The sequence below is a fragment of the Prionailurus viverrinus genome, chromosome D2 (genome assembly GCF_022837055.1).
Source record: "Prionailurus viverrinus isolate Anna chromosome D2, UM_Priviv_1.0, whole genome shotgun sequence".
NCBI classification, from domain to species: domain Eukaryota; kingdom Metazoa; phylum Chordata; class Mammalia; order Carnivora; family Felidae; genus Prionailurus; species Prionailurus viverrinus.
Genome location: NC_062571.1, coordinates 29,648,307 through 29,667,138, shown reverse-complemented (window position 1 = coordinate 29,667,138; position 18,832 = coordinate 29,648,307). Strand labels below are relative to the sequence as shown.

The window sequence follows — 18,832 nt, the reverse complement described above, 5'->3', positions numbered from 1 at the left end:
TTTAGTTTGATGTAGTGCCACTTGTTTATTTTTGCTTCTGTTGCTTTTGCTTTGGTGTCAAATTCAAAAAAATCATCTCTAAGACTGATGTCTAGGAGTTTACTCCCTATGTTTTCTTCTAGGAAGTTTATGATTTTAGGTTTTATGTTCAAGTCTTTAATCCATTTTGAGTTGATAATTGTATATAGTAAAAGATAGTGGTCCAGCTTTACTCTTTTGAATGTGAATGTCCAGTTTTCCAATACCATTTTCTTATTTTTAAGGTTTATTTATTTTTGAGAGAGAGAGAGAGAGAGAGAGAGAGAGAGAGAGAGAGAGAGCGCGCACAGGCGGGGGAGGTGCAGAGAGAGGGAGACACAGAACCTGAAGCAGGCTCCAGGCTCTGAGCTGTCAGCATAGACCCCAACTCGGCTCGAACACATGAACCATGAGACCATGACCTCAGCTGAAGTCAGACACTTAACCGACTGAGCCATCCAGGTGCCCTGCCCAACACCATTTACTGAAGAGACTAACCTTTACCTACTGCATATTCTTGGCTCTTTTGTCATAAGGTTTTGTTGTGTCTTGTAAATTCCCTACATATTTTGGATTAAAGTCCTTTGTTGGATATGTGATTTGCAAATATTTCTCCCAGTCTGCAGCCTGTCATTCATTCTCTTAACCAGATCCCTTTCTTTACAGAGCAGAGGTTAATATTAACGAAGATCAATTTATCATTTTTTTCTTTTGTGAATTTTGCTGTTGGTATTATATCTAATAACTCTTTGCTTAACCCAAGGCCACAAATATTTTCTTATATTTTTCTTCCATAAGTTTTTTGGTTGTAACTTTACATTTCTGTCCACTTCTTTTGGGCTAGTTTTTGTATAAAGTATGTGAAGTATCGGTCAAAGTGCCTTTTGTTTTTGTTTTCTTATTGTTTGCCTATGGATATCTAGTTGTTCCATCACTACTGCTAGAAAATACTGTCTTTCTCTGTTGAGTTGACTCTGCACATTTGTCAAAAATCAGTTGTGGGTTTTGTGTGGGTCTCTTTCAGATCTCGATCCCATTCCATGAATGCATATGTCTTTCACCAATAGTATGCTATCTTGATTGTATAACTTTATACTAAATCTTAAAATCTGATAGTAGCAGGGGTGCTTGGGTGGCTTAGTTGGTTAAGTGTCTGACTCCTGATATTGGCTCAGGTCATGATCTCACAGTCATGATCTCACAGTTGTGAGATCCAGCTCTGCATCAGGCTTTGTGCTGAGCATGGAGCCTGCTTGGAATTCTCTATCTCCCTCACCCTCTGCCCCTCCACCCCTCACACATGAGCAGGCACTCTCTTTCTCAAAATAAACATTTTATAAAAAATCTGGTAGTAGCAGCCCTCCAACTTTGCTCTTCTACAAAATTTCTTGGGTTATTCTAATTCCTTTGCCTGTTCATATAAAATTTTATATTAAGCTTGCCCATATATATCTAAAAAACCAGGCTGAAATTTTGACTGTGATCACATTGAATCCATAGTTCAATTTGGAGAGAATCAATATCATAACAATACTAAATGTTCTAATATTCTCACATAGCATATCTCCCTATTTATTTAGACTTTAATTTCTTCCATCAGTGTTTTGTAGCTTTCAGTATATAGATCCTGCACATATTTTGTTAGACGTATACCTAGAGATTATATTTTTGGGGTACTATTGTAAGTGGTTACTTTTTTATTTTTTAATTTTTATTTATTGTTTTGAATGGTACTTTAAAATTTTTTATTTTTTTTAATGTTTATTTTTTGAGACAGAGAGAGACAGAGCTGGAGCGGAGGAGGGGTAGAGAGAGAGAGAAAGAGGGAGACACAGAATCTGAAGCAAGCTCTGGGCTCTGAGCTGTTAGCACAGAGCCCAATGCGGGGCTCAAACTCATGAGATCATGACCTGAGCCAAAGTTGGACGCTTAACCAATTGAGCCACCCAGGTGCTCCAGTAGTTTTAAAAATTTTAAATTCTAATTGTTCATTCCTAGAATATAAAAATACACTTGATTTTTTTAATATTAACCTAATAATCTGTGACTTTACTAAACTTACTTATTAGTTCTAGGAGCTTTTTTGTAGATTCCTCGATGTCTACATAGACAATCATATTGTCTGAGAATAGAGATAGTTTTATTCTTTCTTTTCAAATCTATATGTCTTTTCTTATTCTTGCTTTATTGCACTGGTTATAATTTCCAATAAAATGTTTAATGTGAATAAGAGCAGACATCCTTGCCTTCTTCAGATATAAGGAAGAAGCATTCAGTCTTTCCTATTATGTATATTAGCTGCAATGTTTTGTAGACATTCTCTTTCAGGAGAAAGTTCCTTTTATCCATAGTTTGCTGAGAGTCTTTTTAAAATCATAAATAAATGTTGAATTGTTAAATGATTTTTCTGCACCTACTGAGATGATCATATACCTTTTCTTCCTTAGTCTGTTGAAATGATGAGTTACATTGGTTGATTTTTGAGTGTTGAGCCAGCCTTGCATTCCCAGGATAACTCCTACTAGATTCCATTTGCTAATGTTTTGTAGAAGATTGTTTCATCTATGTTCATTAATGATACTGATCTGTTGCTTTAATTTCTTGTACTCTTTCTCTGGTTTGGGAAATCAGAGTAATACAGGATTCCTAATACAAGTTGGAAAGTATTCCCTTCTATTTACTGGTATTACTTCTTCCTTAAATGTTTGTTAGACTGAAATTTTCTTTGTTGGAGGATTTTTACAAATTCAATGTCTTTAATAAATATAGAATTATGCAGGTTATCTATTTCTTCTTATGTGAGTTTTGGTTCTTTGTGTCCTTCAAAGAATTGGTCTATTTCTCTTGGTAATTTGATTTATGGGACTTGCTTGCAGTATTGTCATTATCTTTTGGATGTCTGTAGAGTCTGTAGTAATGTTTCCCCTCTTTCATTCCTGTTAATGATAATTTGTGTCTTCTCTCATTTTTCTTGTCAGTATTGCCAGAGGTTTATCACTTTTATTAATCAGAAATAAGGGAGTCTCTTCTCTACCTCTCCCATATTCAGATTTTCCCCACACTCTCCAGCTATCACAGTCCCCTTCTTTAGTTCTCTGACTAGAAAAATGAGCTTTGTCTTGGAGGTTTAGCTGTCACACAATTCTGCATGATTGGGACCAATATTGGGGCAAAGCAATTAGAGAAAAGAAAGAAAAACATAAGGGGGATTCCCTACACACACACACACACACACACACACACACACACACACACACACACACTTTCAGATCACAGGTTCACTTTATCTTAGTTCCTCTGGACTGAAAGGTTTCTCACTGGGATTTTAAATGCCTGTGCCACTGCCACCACAATACAGCTCTGTGACTGGGGTTGTCCTTGGGGTAAGGCAAAAGAAAAAAACAACAAGGAGGATTGCTCCATACTCTCTTGCTTATAGGAACCCCTTTCCTGCTCTTCTGACCAGAAATGTAGGATTTCTCTAGGGGTTTTTGATACCTGTATCAACTGTACAGTTATGTATAGTTATGTGGCTGTCTTTGAGTCAAAACAAAGAGAAAAAAGAGGAAAATGTGGGAAACTGTATGTGTTTTTCTTCAGCTTTGGTTCCCCTCCTCAATCTATCTGCTACTATGTTTTAAGTAGCAGATATGTTGCTTTATGTATTTTGCCCAGAGTTTTTAGTTGTAATCATTGAGAAAGATAGGCTGTAGTGGGATTACTCTATCTTGGCCCAGTACCAGAACTCCTGAAGTGTTTTATTTATTTAAAAAATGTTTTTAATGTTTGTTTATTTTTGAGAGAGAGAGAGAGGGGGAAGAAGGGGCAGAGAGAGAGGGAGGGAGACACAGAATCCAAAGCAGGCTCCAGGCTCTGAGCTGTCAGCATAGAGCCCGACGCGGGGCTCAAACTCATGAACTGTGAGATCATGACCTGAGCTGAAGTCAGATGCTTAACCAACGGAGCCACCCAGGCACCCCTCTTGAAGTCTTTTATTGATCACATATCATACCTTTGTACTATATATACTGATACATATAATTTCATTTAAAAAACCACCTGAGTGTTAAAAACATTTCTTCTGGATTGAGATATTGTTACCATTATTACTATTATACAATTAATTAAAATAACATTAATATAATTATGATAAATAATTATTAAGAAAAAATAAAATTTAGGGTGCCTGGTAGCTCAGTCAGTTGAGGGACCAACTCTTGATATTGGCTCAGGTCATGATCTCATGGTTCGTGAGTTCAAGTCTCGTGTGGGGCGCTGTGCTGACAATGTAGAGCCTGCCTGTGATTCTCTCTCTCAAAATAAATAAACTTAAAAAAAAAAGAAAGAAAAAAATTTTATTGGAATTGCATATCTTTTTAAAAAATTTTTTGTTAATGTTTATTTACTTTTAAAGGAGAGAGAGAGAGAGAGGCAGAACATGAGGAGGGGAGGGGCTCTGAGCTGTCAGCACAGGGCTTGATGCAGGACTTGAACTCATGGAGTGTGAGATCATGACCTGAGCCAAAATCAGATGCCCAACCAACTGAGCCACCCAGGCAGCCCAGAATTGCATATCTTATTGACACAAATGGGACTTAAAATTTTTTTCAATTAGCTTAAGTATCTGTGAATGAATATTAGTTATTACTAGAATGAGACAGATTCAACATCAATCAGCTCTGAGAAACCTTGTCCACATATATGAGTAGACATAAATGGAAGGAATTTTGTTATTGCCGTCATCCAATTCTTTGAACTTCTTCCTAGTTATATACCAAAAATCACATAATTTTCTATTTTCAAAAATTATTCTTAATGATCAAATAGCTACCAATTGTATTAGTTCTTCCTTTGGATTTTGGTAGGAAAGAATTAGAAAATACCTGACTCCCCCCCAAAAAATTGTTACTCAGTTATTAGAGTCATTCACTTTCTCATTTTGTGAGAAAGTTTAGCAAATTGTATCCAATATTCTTCTATTAGAGGTACCTTGTTTAATAAGGAAAGGTTAGAATATTAAATATTGTTAAATTCTATACAACATTTTTGGTAACATTCTTTTATCTTATCAAATAGCTTGAATATATTTTTGTTGAAACATTGAAGTTCCAGATTTAGTTCAGACAACGTACAGAACAGTGATGTCCAGCAAAAACAGAATGTGAGTCATACATAATTCTAATTTTTCCAGTAGCCACACTAAAAAAAGCTAAAGGAGACTGGTAAAATGAATTTAAAAATGTATTTCATTTAGATCAATATATAGAAATATCATCATTTCAAAAAAATAATAAAATTTACACTGTTTTGGTTTTTAACTTTAAAATTGAAAAATCAGGCCACCTGAGTAGCTCAGTCAGTTAAATGTCTGACTCTTAATTTCAGGTTAAGTCACGATCTCACTGTGGTGAGATGGAGCCCTGTGTTGGGCTCCACAATGAGCATGGAGCCTGCTTGGAATTCTCTCTCTCCTGTGAGGCACCTGGGTGGCTTAGTCGGTTAAATGTCTGACCCTTGATTTTGGCTCAGGTCATGATCTCACTGTTTGTGGAATCAGGCTCCCACACTGACTGCAGGGAGCCTGCTTGGGTTTCTCTCTCTTCCTGTCTCCCTCCCCCTACCCCCTGTGCACTCTCTCCCTCAAAAAAATTAAATTAAATTAAACATTCAATTCCAGGGGCACCTGGTTGGCTCAGTTGGTTGAGCATCCAACTCTTGATTTTGTCTCAGGTCATGATCTCATTGTTCATGAGTCTGAGCCCTGCATCAGGCCCTGTGCTGACAGCACAGAGCCTGCATAAGATTCTCTCTCTCTCCTGCTTGCATGTGTGTGTGCACGCTCTCTCTCTCTCAAAATAAACAAATAAACTTAAAAAAAATTCAATTCCACAGTTAACCTTAGCTACACATGGGTAAAGCCTACTGTGTTGGTCAGTATAGGTATAGAAAATTCCCAACACATAAAGACGTTTCAAAGCTAGTCCTCATTATCAATCTAACCAGCAAAATTGGATTTACTTTCTTTCAGAAAACGTCTTCATTTCTCAACAAGAAGTTATGTTCATATGCACTGTGATAACTATTGTAAGAACATTTTATAAGAGCCATACTTGTGGTGAGGATAATGTAACATACAAACTTGTTGAATCCCTATCCGGTATACCTGAAACTAATTCCATTAGTGTAATGTGTGTCACATTGTGTGTCAGCTATGCTTAAATTTTTTAAAAAATTAAAAAATTTAGCAGTGCCTAGCTGGCTCAGTCAGTCAAGCCTTGGACTCTTGATTTTGGTTCAGGTCATGATCTCATGGTTCATGAGTTGGAGCCCCACATAGGGCTCTGCACTGACAGCAAGCATCCTACTTCGGATCCTCTGTCTCCCTCTCTCTCTGCCCCTCCCCTGCTGGCATGCTCTCTCTGTTTCTCTCTCTCTCTCTCCTTCAAAATAAATAAATAAAACATTAAAAAAATTTTAAATGTGGGGTCCCTGAGTGGCTCAGTCAGTTAAGCATTCAACTCTTGGTTTCGGTTCAGGTCATGATCTTGCCTAGTGAGTTCAAGTCCTGCGTCAGGCTCTGCACTGGAGATGTGGAGCCTGCTTGGGATTCTCTCTCTCTCTCTCTCTCTCTCTCTCTCTCTCTCTCACTCTGCCCTTCCCCCACTTGCACTGCCTCTGTCTCTCTCAAAGTAAATAAACCTAAAAAAAATTAAAAATTAATTTTTAATGTTTTATTTATTTTTGAGAGAGAGAGAGAGAGAGAGCGCGCACGAGCAAGTGGCGGAGGGGCAGAGAAGAGACAGAGGGAGACACAGAATTTGAAGCAGGCTTAAGGCTGCTTGCTGTCAGCACAAAGCCTGACTCGGGGCTTGAACCCATGAATGGTGAGATCATGACCTGAGCCAAAGTTGGGCGCTTGTCCCACTGAGCCACCCAGGTGCCCCAAATTTGATGCCATTCTTTTTTTAAAATTTTTTTTTAATGTTTTTATTTATTTTTGAGACAGAGAGAGACAGAGCATGAGCGGGGGAGGGGCAGAGAGAGAGGGAGACACAGAATCAGAAGCAGGCTCCAGGCTCTGAGCTGTCAGCACAGAGCCTGACGTGGGGCTTGAACTCACAGACTGTGAGATCATGACCTGAGCTGAAGTCGGATGCCTAACCGACTGAGCCACCCAGGTGCCCCAAATTTGATGCCATTCTTGATACTATTGAAGACAATGCTGATTTGTCTTCTGAGTAAAGTATATTGCATATAGTTATATTTATGGGCGCCTGGGTGGCTCAGTCGGTTGAGCATATAGTTATATTTAATATATTAAACACTTCCCAGCTCATTACCACTAGGGGAGGCTCTAAAACAGGGTCTACTACTACTACTACTACTACTAATGGTGATTAGTACCTTTCACAGTTTCTAAGCCTCTTCTCATGGTTCTTGTTTGAACCTCACAACCAACCTCATTTTCCTGAGGAAATTGTAGCTTTTGCTACATTCTAAAAACCACACTACTGGGGTGCCTAGGTGGCTCAGTCAAGTGTTTGACTCTTGATTTTGGCTCAGTTCATGATCTCACGGTTTGTGAAATCAAGCCCTGCGTTGGGCTCTATGCTGACAATGCCAGGCCTTCTTGGGATTCTCTCTCTCTCCCGCTCTCTCCCCCTCCCCCACTTGTACTCTCTGTTTCTCTCTTTCAAAAATAAATAAACAGTAAAAAAATAAATAAATAAGTCTTGGGTGATGTATTGTACAGCATGTTGACTATGGTTAATAATACTGCATTGTATATTTGGAAGTTGCTAAGAGAGCAGATCTTAAAAGTTCTCATCACAAGAAAAATATCTGTAACAATGTGTAGGTGACAGATGTTAACAAGACTTATTATGGTAATTATTTCACAATATTCCGATATATACACATATCAAATTATCAAGTTGTATACCTGAAACTAATATAACATTATATGTCAATGATAACTCAATGAAAAATAAAGAATAAATGAAGAAACAAAAAAACACTTGATCACTCATGCTTCATAAGATCAACTCACAAATTACTAAAATACAAACTATTACATCTCTAAATAACTTATTTAAAATATAACAAGACTTTCAAAGATATTTAATAATATTATAAGAACTTAAATGAGGGGGCACCTGGGTGGCTCAGTCAGTTAAGCGTCCGACTTTGGCTCAGGTCATGATCTCATGGTTCACATGCTTGAGCCCCGCATCAGGCTCTGTGCTGACAGCTCAGAGCCTGGAGCCTGCTTCGGATTCTGTCTCCCTCTCTCTCTCTGCCCCTCCCCCACTCATGCTCATTTTCTCTCTCTCAAAAATAAATGTTAAAAAATATTTTTTTAATAAAAAAAAAACTTAAATGAGTGTCTCCTCTTTTCCACTCTGTAGGGTCAATGGCCACCTATTTTTTTTCACTTTTGGCTTCAGCTTTTCACTCGATGTCTAGCATTAACATTGGAGCTCAATAAATGTTTTTTTTAATGAATCATAAAGTTCATAATCATTCCTATAGCCAAGTAAGTTTTGGTACTAGTGCCTCAAAGGAAGAGTCAGAAATCCAAAGGAGAAAACTAAGATGAGTAATATTCTCTTCTATCTTTCCCAATTCCTAATGCTGGGAAGCATGGTATTTACTCATTCAAAATAATTACCCCATACTTGAGAGATAATGGATCAGAACGATCTGCTTTCTGCTTACCTTGTGGGTTTCTGAAGAGGCACTGACTCAGCTCAAAGACATGTCGAAGTCCCCTGAGCAAAATCAAGGTATGCTGTGATTATTAGGCCAGCCCCTGAAGAATAAAGAAATGGACAGAAATCCAGGTGATAATGTTTTCTCAGAAACATCTTTGCCACTTACACCTCTTTTATGGAGCCCTCAGACATTTCTACCTAATTTTATTCGTTCAAATAATATCAAATATGTTTGATTTAAAACTTTATTGGGGCCTATTTTTTAGTTTTAAAGTTTATTTATTTATTTTGAGAGCGAGAGAGAGAGAGAAAGAGAGAGAGAGAGAGAATTAATGGGGGAGGAGCAGAGAGAGAGGGAGAGAGACAGAATCCCAAGCAAGCTTCACACTTTTATCATGGAGCTTGATGTGGCACTCAAACTCATGGACCTGTGAGATTATGACCTGAGATGAAATCAAGAGTCGGATGCCTAAATGACTGAGCCACCCAGGCACCCTGGGACCTATTTTTTAAATCTCCTTTACCACTAATATTAATTCTACCTTGAAATCTTCACTTATTTTCATATTTGAATATTTCTCTCTGTTTCTATAGAAACTGGTACATGATATTTTTTACTTTACACATCTTGCATCATAATAGTTATTTGTGCATTTGTATTATCTCACCTATTTGGTGATAAGCTTTTTAAGTACATTAAAAAGTATATTTTTATATTTTAAGTATATTAAAGTATATTTCATAAAATATAAACCAAAATAAAAAGTATATTTTAAGTATATTAAAAAGTATATTAAAAAGTAAATATATTTTACTTTGTCTTCAATTGATCATTTCATCGATACTACAAAGTATCCACTATATACATAATGTGATACAGAGCGCCTGGCTGTCTTAGTTGGTAGAGCATGTGACTCTTGATCTTGAGGTCTGGAGTTCAGGCCCCATGTCAAATGCAGAAATTACTTAAAAAGAAAAGAAAAGAAAAAAAAAAGCAACCAAGTACATAATGATGCATAAATGGGTATGAACATGGAGAAGAAATATACAATTCCTGACCACATAGAACTTGGGGAATATATCACTTATCATTCATACAGAAGGCATTCACATGAGAAAACTGTTTTTTTTGTGTGGTAGGTGAGATTTTGAAATATAGCATCTCTTGCAATTATAATTAAAATATAAGCTGGTTAAGGGTACCTGGCTGGCTCAGTCGGTACAGCATGCGACACTTGATCTCATGGTCCTCAGTTCAAGCCCTGCATTGGGAATAGAGATTATTTTAAAATATGTGTGTGTGTGTGTGTGTGCGTGTGTGTGTGTGTGTGTGTGTATTAGTTAGACTGCAAATCCACTAAATAGTTAAATTAATACATCACTTAAATTTATGATGGTAGTAGTAAAGAAAAGAAATAAAGTAGATAATTAAAATTGCAATTAATTTACCATATTCTTATGAAAGAAAAATCACCATGAAGATTAAATATCACCGCAGGTAACTGGTGAAATTCCAAGCAGCCAAAACCCTGTTCTAGGAAGCACATTACTTTCTGGAAGAGGATATTCTCCCTTGAACTTTGTGGGTTTAAGTCAGGTGCTGATTCAGAAATGATAAATTTAATCAAGAAAAAAATTTTTTGCAATTTTTAAAAATATTTATTTTTGAGAGAGAGAGACAGAGTGTGAGCAGGGGCAGGGGAGGGGCAGAGAGAGAGGGAGACACAGAACTCCAAACAGGTTCCAGACTCCATGCTGTCAGCACAGAGCCCTATGTAGGGCTCAAACTCATGAACTGTAAGATCATGACCTGAGCCTAATTCCGATGGTTAACTGATTGAGCCACGCAGGTGCCCCTCAAGAAAAAAATTTTCTAAGAATGTATAATTTAAATAGATTATTAAAAGCAACCAAATAAGACTAAATCAACTTTTATGTAATATAAATTAATCTATTTTTATTATAATGATAAAACATGATCTTTTTAAAAAAATTGTTAACATTTAAAAAATTTTTTTTTTCAACATTTATTTATTTTGGGGACAGAGAGAGACAGAGCATGAACAGGGGAGGGGCAGAGAGAGAGGGAGACACAGAATCAGAAACAAGCTCCAGGCTCTGAGCCATCAGCCCAGAGCCCGACGCCGGGCTCGAACTAACGGACCTCGAGATCGTGACCTGGCTGAAGTCGGATGCTTAACCGACTGCGCCACCCAGGCGCCCCATAAAAAATTGTTAACATTTACTCATTTTTGAGAGAGAGAGAGAGAGACAGACAGACAGACAGATATAAGCAGGGGTTGGGCAGAGAGAGAGGGAGACAGAATCTGAAGCAGGCTCCAGGCTCCGAGCTGTCAGCACAGAGCCCAATATGGGGCTTGAACTCAAAAACCATGAGATCATGACATGAGCCAAAGTCAGATGCTTAACCAACTGAGCCACCCAGGTGCCTCAACATGATCCTTATCTAAGGCTTTTATTACTTAATTTATAATAATACAATATAATATACAGCTAAAATTATTTATAAAAATGTGGCATTCTTAAGCAAATTTATATATGCATATTGGTCTCTGATATAGTTTTGAAGGAATAGTTAAATAAGGATTATGAAATAATTCCATTAGTTAAATATGGATCCTAAATTATTCTGCTAATTTTTCTAGACACCATCATCACATTTTCCCTGTGTATTGTAGCAAAAAGAAGTTATATCATGCTAAAAATTAATCAGCTGCTCTAGCCACTAAAATACAATTTTGTATTTTGGTAATAGAAGGCAGAAATTTTTAAACATTTCATTAAAAAAATTTTTTTTAAGTTTATGTATTTTGAGAGAGACAGAATGAGCTGGGGAGGGGCAGAGAGACAGGGAGAGAGAGCCCCAAGCAGGCTCTGCACTGTCAGTGCAGAGCCTGATGTGGGGTTGGAACCCACAAAACTGTGAATTCATGACCTGAGCCAAAACTGAGAGTTGGATGCTTAACGGACTGAGCCACCCAGGCACCTCTAAACATTTTAAAAATGGGAATGAGATGAAGATGGTGGGGGGGAGGGCAGAATTCTAAGATATTCCCTAGAATATCTGCCCTTCTGTATCTATCATCCTTTCTCCCAGGTATGGGCGGGGCCTATGAATACGCAGGATAGCTCCTCCTTTGATCAACTCACATTGCATAAACCTGTTTAAAAATTTTTTAAAAGTTTACTTATTTTTGAAAGAGAGAGAGCATGAGCAAGAGGGGCAGAGAGAGAGAGGGAGAGACAGAGACAGAGACAGAGAGAATCCCAAGCAGTATCTGTGCTGCCAGCACAGAGCCGGAAGGGGAGATTGATCTCACAAAACATGAGATCCTGACCTGAGCAGAAATCAAGAATTGGACGCTTAACCTCCTGAGCCACCCAGACGCCCCTCTATAAACCCGTTTTAGCTCACTGGAGTGATTCTCCTGCTGGCTTCTGAGAGGTAACCTGGCCACCTTGTGAGCTGGCCACCTGACAAGGAACTGCAGGGTCCTCTAGGAACAGAGTGGATCCCAGCTGTCATCAGCAAGAAAGGTGGCTCCTCAGTCCTACAACTGCCAAACTGAATTCTGTCAACAATCAGTGAGCTTGAAATAGAACCCCAAGCCTCAGATGAGACCAACCCCCCAGAGTACACCTTGACTGCAGACTGTGAGACCCTGAGTAGCAGATTCAGTTAAAACCTCCGTAACCATGGAAACTGCAATGATAAACGTATGCTGTTTAGAGCTACCAAGTGTGTGGTTCATGGTAACTTTACGCAACATCAGAAACTTATACAGATGGAAGAAGTATTTTTGATATGATTTAATAAGACATGTGGTAACTATGGTATTTGATAATCCACAACACAGAATTGAAAATAAGTTACATAAGGGGCACCTGAGTGGCTTAGCTGGTTGAGCGTCCAACTTCAGATTTCTCAGTTCGTGAGTTTAAGCACCACATCCAGCTTGCTGCTGTCAGCACAGAGCCTGCTTTGGATCCTCTGTTCTCGTCTCTCTGCCCCTGCCCCACTTTTGCGTGCTCTCTCTCTCAAAAATAAACCCTAAAAGAAAATTTAAAATAAGTTACGTAAAATGTTTGTCTATAGGTTTTATACAGTGTCAAAAACTCAAAAAATTTGGTTCTCCTGGCTGGCTCAGTCAGTAGAGCATGTGACTCTTGATCTCCCGGCCATGAGTTCCAGCCCCACATTTGGTGGAGTGTTTATTTAAAAAAAAAAAAAAAAAAAAAGGCATTCTAAGGAAAATTTCTAGTTATATTTAAAAGAATCAGCCTTACTAACCTGCATTACTTCAGCTACTCAACTGTATTTTCTTTCCAGCTAATGACACATCCTGGGGATTACTGCTGTAATAGACGAAAGACAATTTTTAAAACTTAAATTCATACTAAAGCTATTTTAAACCTTCCAATATTTCTAACTGAAGTTCTCTTTGCTTTTCTCAGACTTTCCTTCATGAAAAGACATTCTTGGACAATAGCTGAAGGATGAAAGAAATTAGGTTAAACACGAATTACCATTGCTCCCATTGTCTACACTGATTTCAGAACATCCCAAGGCCAGTATACCCCATTTATAAATCAGTGATCCACCCTTAACGAAATATGTTTAAGTCTGGAAAAGGCAGGAAGCTAAGGAGGGCTTATGGCATCTTGATAAAACATTAAATTGGTCCATTTCCAACTACTGTCCATTTGTATGGCATCTTAGAAGTTGTCACACTGGGGACATTGTTACACTGCAGTAGTATTGCGGACCAAGGTGGGCGTGACTTTTCTTTGTAAGTATGAAAGCTGTCATGAAAAGGAAATGGAGAAGGATAGCCTGAATCAGGCTACCAAAAGGTATAGGTGAGGGTATGGGCATATAATTTCCTTAAATTATATATACCTACTTTTCCCTGTCAAGTCTTCCAGTACTCCAGTTTGAAGACCTCAGCCCTAGAATATGAGTTAATCCTGGTCAATGACTCTATCTCATGATCTTTATTCTTCTCTTCCTCCCTTTCCTTAACACCGGGTGAGGCAGGTAATAGAAAAGTAGATAATGGCCTCTCAATGGGCTCCAGAGACTGGTCTGCCAGAAATGGTGTCCCTCTGCCTGGAGAGGGCAGGATAACCCATCAGATTGTTGCTTCATAATTCTCCAGTATATTTATTTCCCAGAGGCCATCTTTTAACCACCACATTACTTCAGAAATTACCATGTGAAATGAACCATTCTCTAAGCACAAAAATCCAACACAGATTTATTGAACACCTACCTCATGTAAACGTTCTGTACTTGGGGGAAGGGTATGCTGATACAAGAAGCAGGTTCCTGAGTTTTGGGAATTCACAGTTCAGATGGGGAAATGGACTCCTGTACAGAAAATTCAAACATAGGATTATGTATTTTGTTTTAAACAACATCTGTGCTCCTGAAGATCTCATGTCAATTCAAACATCACATTTTTCAAGACTAATTTGGATAAAGGTCAGTGGTGAAATGTTTTTTGTTTAGCAGCTAAAGTATCAACAATATTTGCAATGGACTCAGCTCCCCAGCTCTGAAATCATGCTATTCTTGAATTTTTTACTTAGGAAGTTTGCATTATATCCATATTTACATATTCAAAAGAACATTTAATCACAGGATTTCACCATTTTACAATACAAATTCTCAAACAGTGCATTTGCACGGTCCAAGGAACAAAGGTACTGGGTGTACTGGGTGCCTCAGTTGCTTAAGTGGCTGACTCTTGATCTTGACTCAGGTAGTGATCTCACGCTTCTTGAGTTCGAGCCCCATGTTGGGCTCTGTGCTGACTGCAAGGAGCCTGCTTGGGATTTTCTCTCTCTCTCTCTCTCTCTCTCTCTCTCTCTCTCTCTCTCTGCCTTTCCCCTGCACTCTCTGTCTCTCAAAATAAATAAATACACTTAAAAAAAAACAGTACCGTACATAGTTGGATGTGTTTTACAGAGAGCACTTTATTCTGTAAATTAAATATCGGGACTTGGAAATGTTTTAACCTGGCACTTGGTAGGTGCCCAACAAATGAGTATTGTGATGAACTAAGTCTCTGGGGACACTATACAGATATGATGGAAATGAGGAAATTTCATAAATCCTGAGCAAGTTGAGGGAGACTTTTTGAGGGGAATGTGGGGGCAAACATTAATGTGCCTTCAAATAAACCACAACAGGACAGAGGAGGTAGTTTTGCTTTGCCTGAGGCTTCAATGTAATTGGTCTCTACTGACCCCATTGAACTGGGATTTGCAGTTCCCCTATTCTCCCATCTAGCTTTCTGGGCAAAGAGGAGGGAGGAAGGGTTTGTTCTCTCATTAATTCCTTCCCTCTTAGGCCAAAGAGAGCTGGATATGGGAGACAAAAAAAGCCTTCAACTTAGCAAGCTGGAAGAGGTCAATCAGAAAACACACTCAAAAGCAAACTTAGTGCATTGCCAAGGGGAATGGGGCACTGAACCCCCAGCAGATTATATCCAGAGAGGGAGATGTAATCTGGGCCTCAGAGCCCCAAAAGTGGAGATAAGGCACTGGAGAGCGGTTTGATTCCAGGTCAGCACTAAAACAGTTTGAGACTTGGGATTGGGAAGGTATCAAAATCTAAATCTTAAAGTTTTCTTTAAATAATCCAATAGAAGGCAATGGCAGTTTGTAGGGCCCTTATTATGCAAAAATGCTCAGTCAATCTTTGATGGGAGTTGTTTTAAAGATAGAAGAAAGAAATCCAGGTGGAATTGCCCAGGCATTTGTTTCCAACCTTGGCTACTTTCTGGCCTTGGACTGCTTAAAAATTTCAATGCTGAGGCTGGACCCCAGACTGATTACATTGACATATCCGGGTGGGGTGGGGGTTGGGGGGTTCCAGGCAGTAATAGTTTTAAAGCTGCCCAGCTGATTCCAGTATCCTGTGAAGCTCCACTGATGGGCACTTTTGTAGAGAACTGGGAAGCCCAAGTCTTAACTTCCAGGCAGACACTCAATGAATTTAACATATTCTATTTATAAGTCAAAACGTTGGATTTAGTCTGCAGTAAAAACTCGAGAGTAGATGTGGTGTTAGGCATAATTGATAATTGGAGCATACATTCCACAGGAACTATGTAGAAGGTATTTCTTCATATTTACTAGTTGACTCCCTCCCCCCACCCCCTTCCTTTTAGAGCAAAGCAGTTTTAAATGAACTAAATGGTTCTTTGAGGCCTGAGAGAGTCTAACTTATTAATCTTTCTGAGCCTTGGGTTAAAAAAAAAGTCTATGGGGCGCCTGGGTGGCTCAAAGGTTAAGGTTAAGCATCCAACTCTTGGTTTCAGGTCAGGTCATGATCTCGCAGTTTGTGGGTCCAAGCCCCGCACTGGGCTCCTCCACATAGAACCTGCTTGGGATTCTCTCTCTGCCCCTCCCCTGGTTTGTCCCTCTCTCTCAAAATAAATAAACATTTAAAGAAAGTCTATAACCTCAATTTTATGTAGTTTGAACCTGATACTGATAGACTACGCAGTTAGATATGAAGAGGAAGAAATGCTATCCGACAGGTAAAAGGGCAGAAACCAAGTTCCAAAAGATGCATGCGGTCTTCCCTAGGATCACAACTCTACAGTAACCTATAGCTTCATTATGATATATTTACATTGTGGTTTTTACCCCCTACACCCTGGGGGCGGGGAGAAGTTGCCTTGACACTTCTGACATAGACCACAGAGGGCTCCAAACTGCCCCTCTCAACCAGGAGGAGTCCCTTAGCTGATTGGCTGCAACCTTGGTCAAGAACCACCCTCAGTATGACCCAAAACCTACCTAAACATAAAAATGAGTACCTGGCAGGGTGCCTGGGTGGCTGTCAGGTGCCCGACTTCAGCCAGGTCATGATCCCATGGTGTGAGGGTTTGAACCCAGCATAAAGATAAATAAACATTTAAGAAAAAAAAAAAAAAAAGAGTACCTGGCTGGCTCAGTAGGTAAAGCCCTAGACTCTTGATCTTGGGGGCTGTGAGTTCTAGCCCACACTGGGCATAGAGACTGCTTTAAAAGAAATAATAAAAGCTCAGTCGGTTAAGTGCCCAACTGTTGATTTTGGACTCTTAATTTTGACTCAGGTCATGATGTCCAGGTTTGTGAGATCGAGGCGCTCATAGAGCTCTGTGCTGTCGGCCTGCCTGGGATTCTCTCTCTCCTTCTGTCTCTGCCCCTTCCCCACGCACACACACCCATCCCCCCTCTCTCTCTCTCTCTCTCAAAATAAATAAATAGACATTTTAAAAGAAATAATGATTTAAAAAAAAAGAAAGAAAAACAGTCCTGATCCCTCTTGGGGAATCTGCCACCTTTGGACGTGCCCACTTTTCATCTCCAGAATGTACCTTTGTTTGAATTGCTATTAAACACTTGTTTGTTTAAGAGTTTGGCTCTGAATTCTTTCTTGGCTTGTCAACTCGCCATTGACAAAGCTGCTTCACTAAAGTACCTGTGGCCAGAATGACCTCTATGTTTTTAATCGAGGTAAAAAGTACATACAGTAAAATGCACAAATATTAGCTTAACATTTTGATGAGTTTTGATAAATGAATACATCCATATGGCCATCATCACCCCAGGAAGTTTCTTTATGCCCTTCAGTCTCCCACTCTCCCCATTCATCAGGGAACTGCTCTTCTTTTATTATCCTACATCAGTTTTGCCAGTTCTTGCACTTCGCTGAAATGGAATCTCACATCATGAGCTTTATCACAGTGATCTTTTAAAATTTACTTATTTTTAAAGTTTATTTATTTAAGTAATCTCTACTTCTCCCAACGTGGGGCTTGAACTCATGACCCTGAGATCAAGAGTCACATACTCTTCTGACTGAGCCAGCCAGGCATCCCTGCTCTTTAAAAATTTAAGACACAGTGCTCACTTTGGCAGCACATATACTGAAAATTTAAGACACAAATTGGATATTTACTCTTGGAAAAAAATCCAGACTCCTCCTTGTGGCCAGCAAGGCCCTGTATCCCTCTCAGTCAGTCCTCCAGCACTGTCTCCCAACTCTACCCCGTGCTCATTATAATGGTGTTCTATCCACAAAGGCCTTCTTTCCCAGCGCCTTCCAACTCAGGGTCTTTGCTCAGCTGTATTCCTCTTCACTCCTATTGGCCTTCAGGCATCATCTTAAGTGTTACTTCCTCTCAGAGGTATTCCCTTGTGCCTCAATTCCAAATTAGCTTCCCCTTTGTTCTTTTCATTTCTGCCACTATCACAATTAATAATTATATATCTATATGCGTTTATTCTACTTTAAAATTGTTCATCTCTTTCAGTTTATCCACAAGGGTAGTGGCCATGTCTGTTTTGTTCACCACTGTGTTTCTAGCCCCTAGCCCAGAACATGAAACATATTAGGTGTCCAATAAATGTGTTAAAATAAATGGATGAAATGGTTTAACTGGACTATTGTATTGAAAAATGAGAAAAAAGGGATAGAAAGGAAAGGCAAGAAAGATGTGGGCAAGTAAGGGTAGGATTTCAGTGGAGAACGGCTCCTCCTTTAACTTTGAGTAGTGAGAGTGAGGAGCAAGTGTTATATACAACAATGGAAAGAACATTTGGGAAGAAGTCAGATCATCTGGCTCAATGACTTCTCTGGACTGTTTTCCTCATTTATATAATGCATGAGCTGGACTAGAATATTTCATCAGTACTACCTCACCCCCATGTAGCATTTGGAAATAGTAAGTGGGAATTTTCCACAGTCACAATAATTGGAGACCACTATTGGCATTTATTAATTTGGAGCACGAGAATGTTAAATATCCTACAATGCATGAGACAGTCTTAACCTTGTGTCATCCAAAGTACCAGTGCTGGGGCACCTGGGTGGTTTAGTCAGTTGAACTTCCAATTTCGGCTCAGGTCATGATGTCATAGTTTGAGTTCGAGCCCCACATTGGGGCTCGCTGCCACCAGCTGGCTTAGGATCCTCTGTCCACCGCCCTCTCTCTCTCTTTCAAAAACAAACATTTAAAAAAAATTCAAAATACCAGTGCTGAGAAATACTATTACAGTAGGCATAGCCTGTGGTTCCG

At 39.0% G+C, this 18,832-nt stretch overlaps 1 protein-coding gene across 6 annotated transcripts in view; it reads right to left on the bottom strand.

The window, feature by feature from the left end:
* Positions 1 to 18,832, bottom strand: part of SIRT1 (sirtuin 1) — a 64,831-nt gene that overhangs the window by 38,664 nt on the left and 7,335 nt on the right. For 2 of the 6 annotated variants that reach the window (XM_047825532.1, XM_047825538.1), the window contains exons 2-5: positions 14,027 to 14,124; positions 13,045 to 13,109; positions 9,936 to 9,994; positions 8,737 to 8,830 (exon numbers count right to left, since the gene is read on the bottom strand). The gene's annotated coding sequence lies outside the window, so the exon portion shown is untranslated. Of the gene's footprint in view, positions 1 to 8,736; positions 8,831 to 9,935; positions 9,995 to 12,638; positions 12,690 to 13,044; positions 13,110 to 14,026; positions 14,125 to 18,832 lie in introns of those variants that run through there. The other 4 variants (XM_047825534.1, XM_047825533.1, XM_047825536.1 and 1 more) reach the window with 4 other exon arrangements.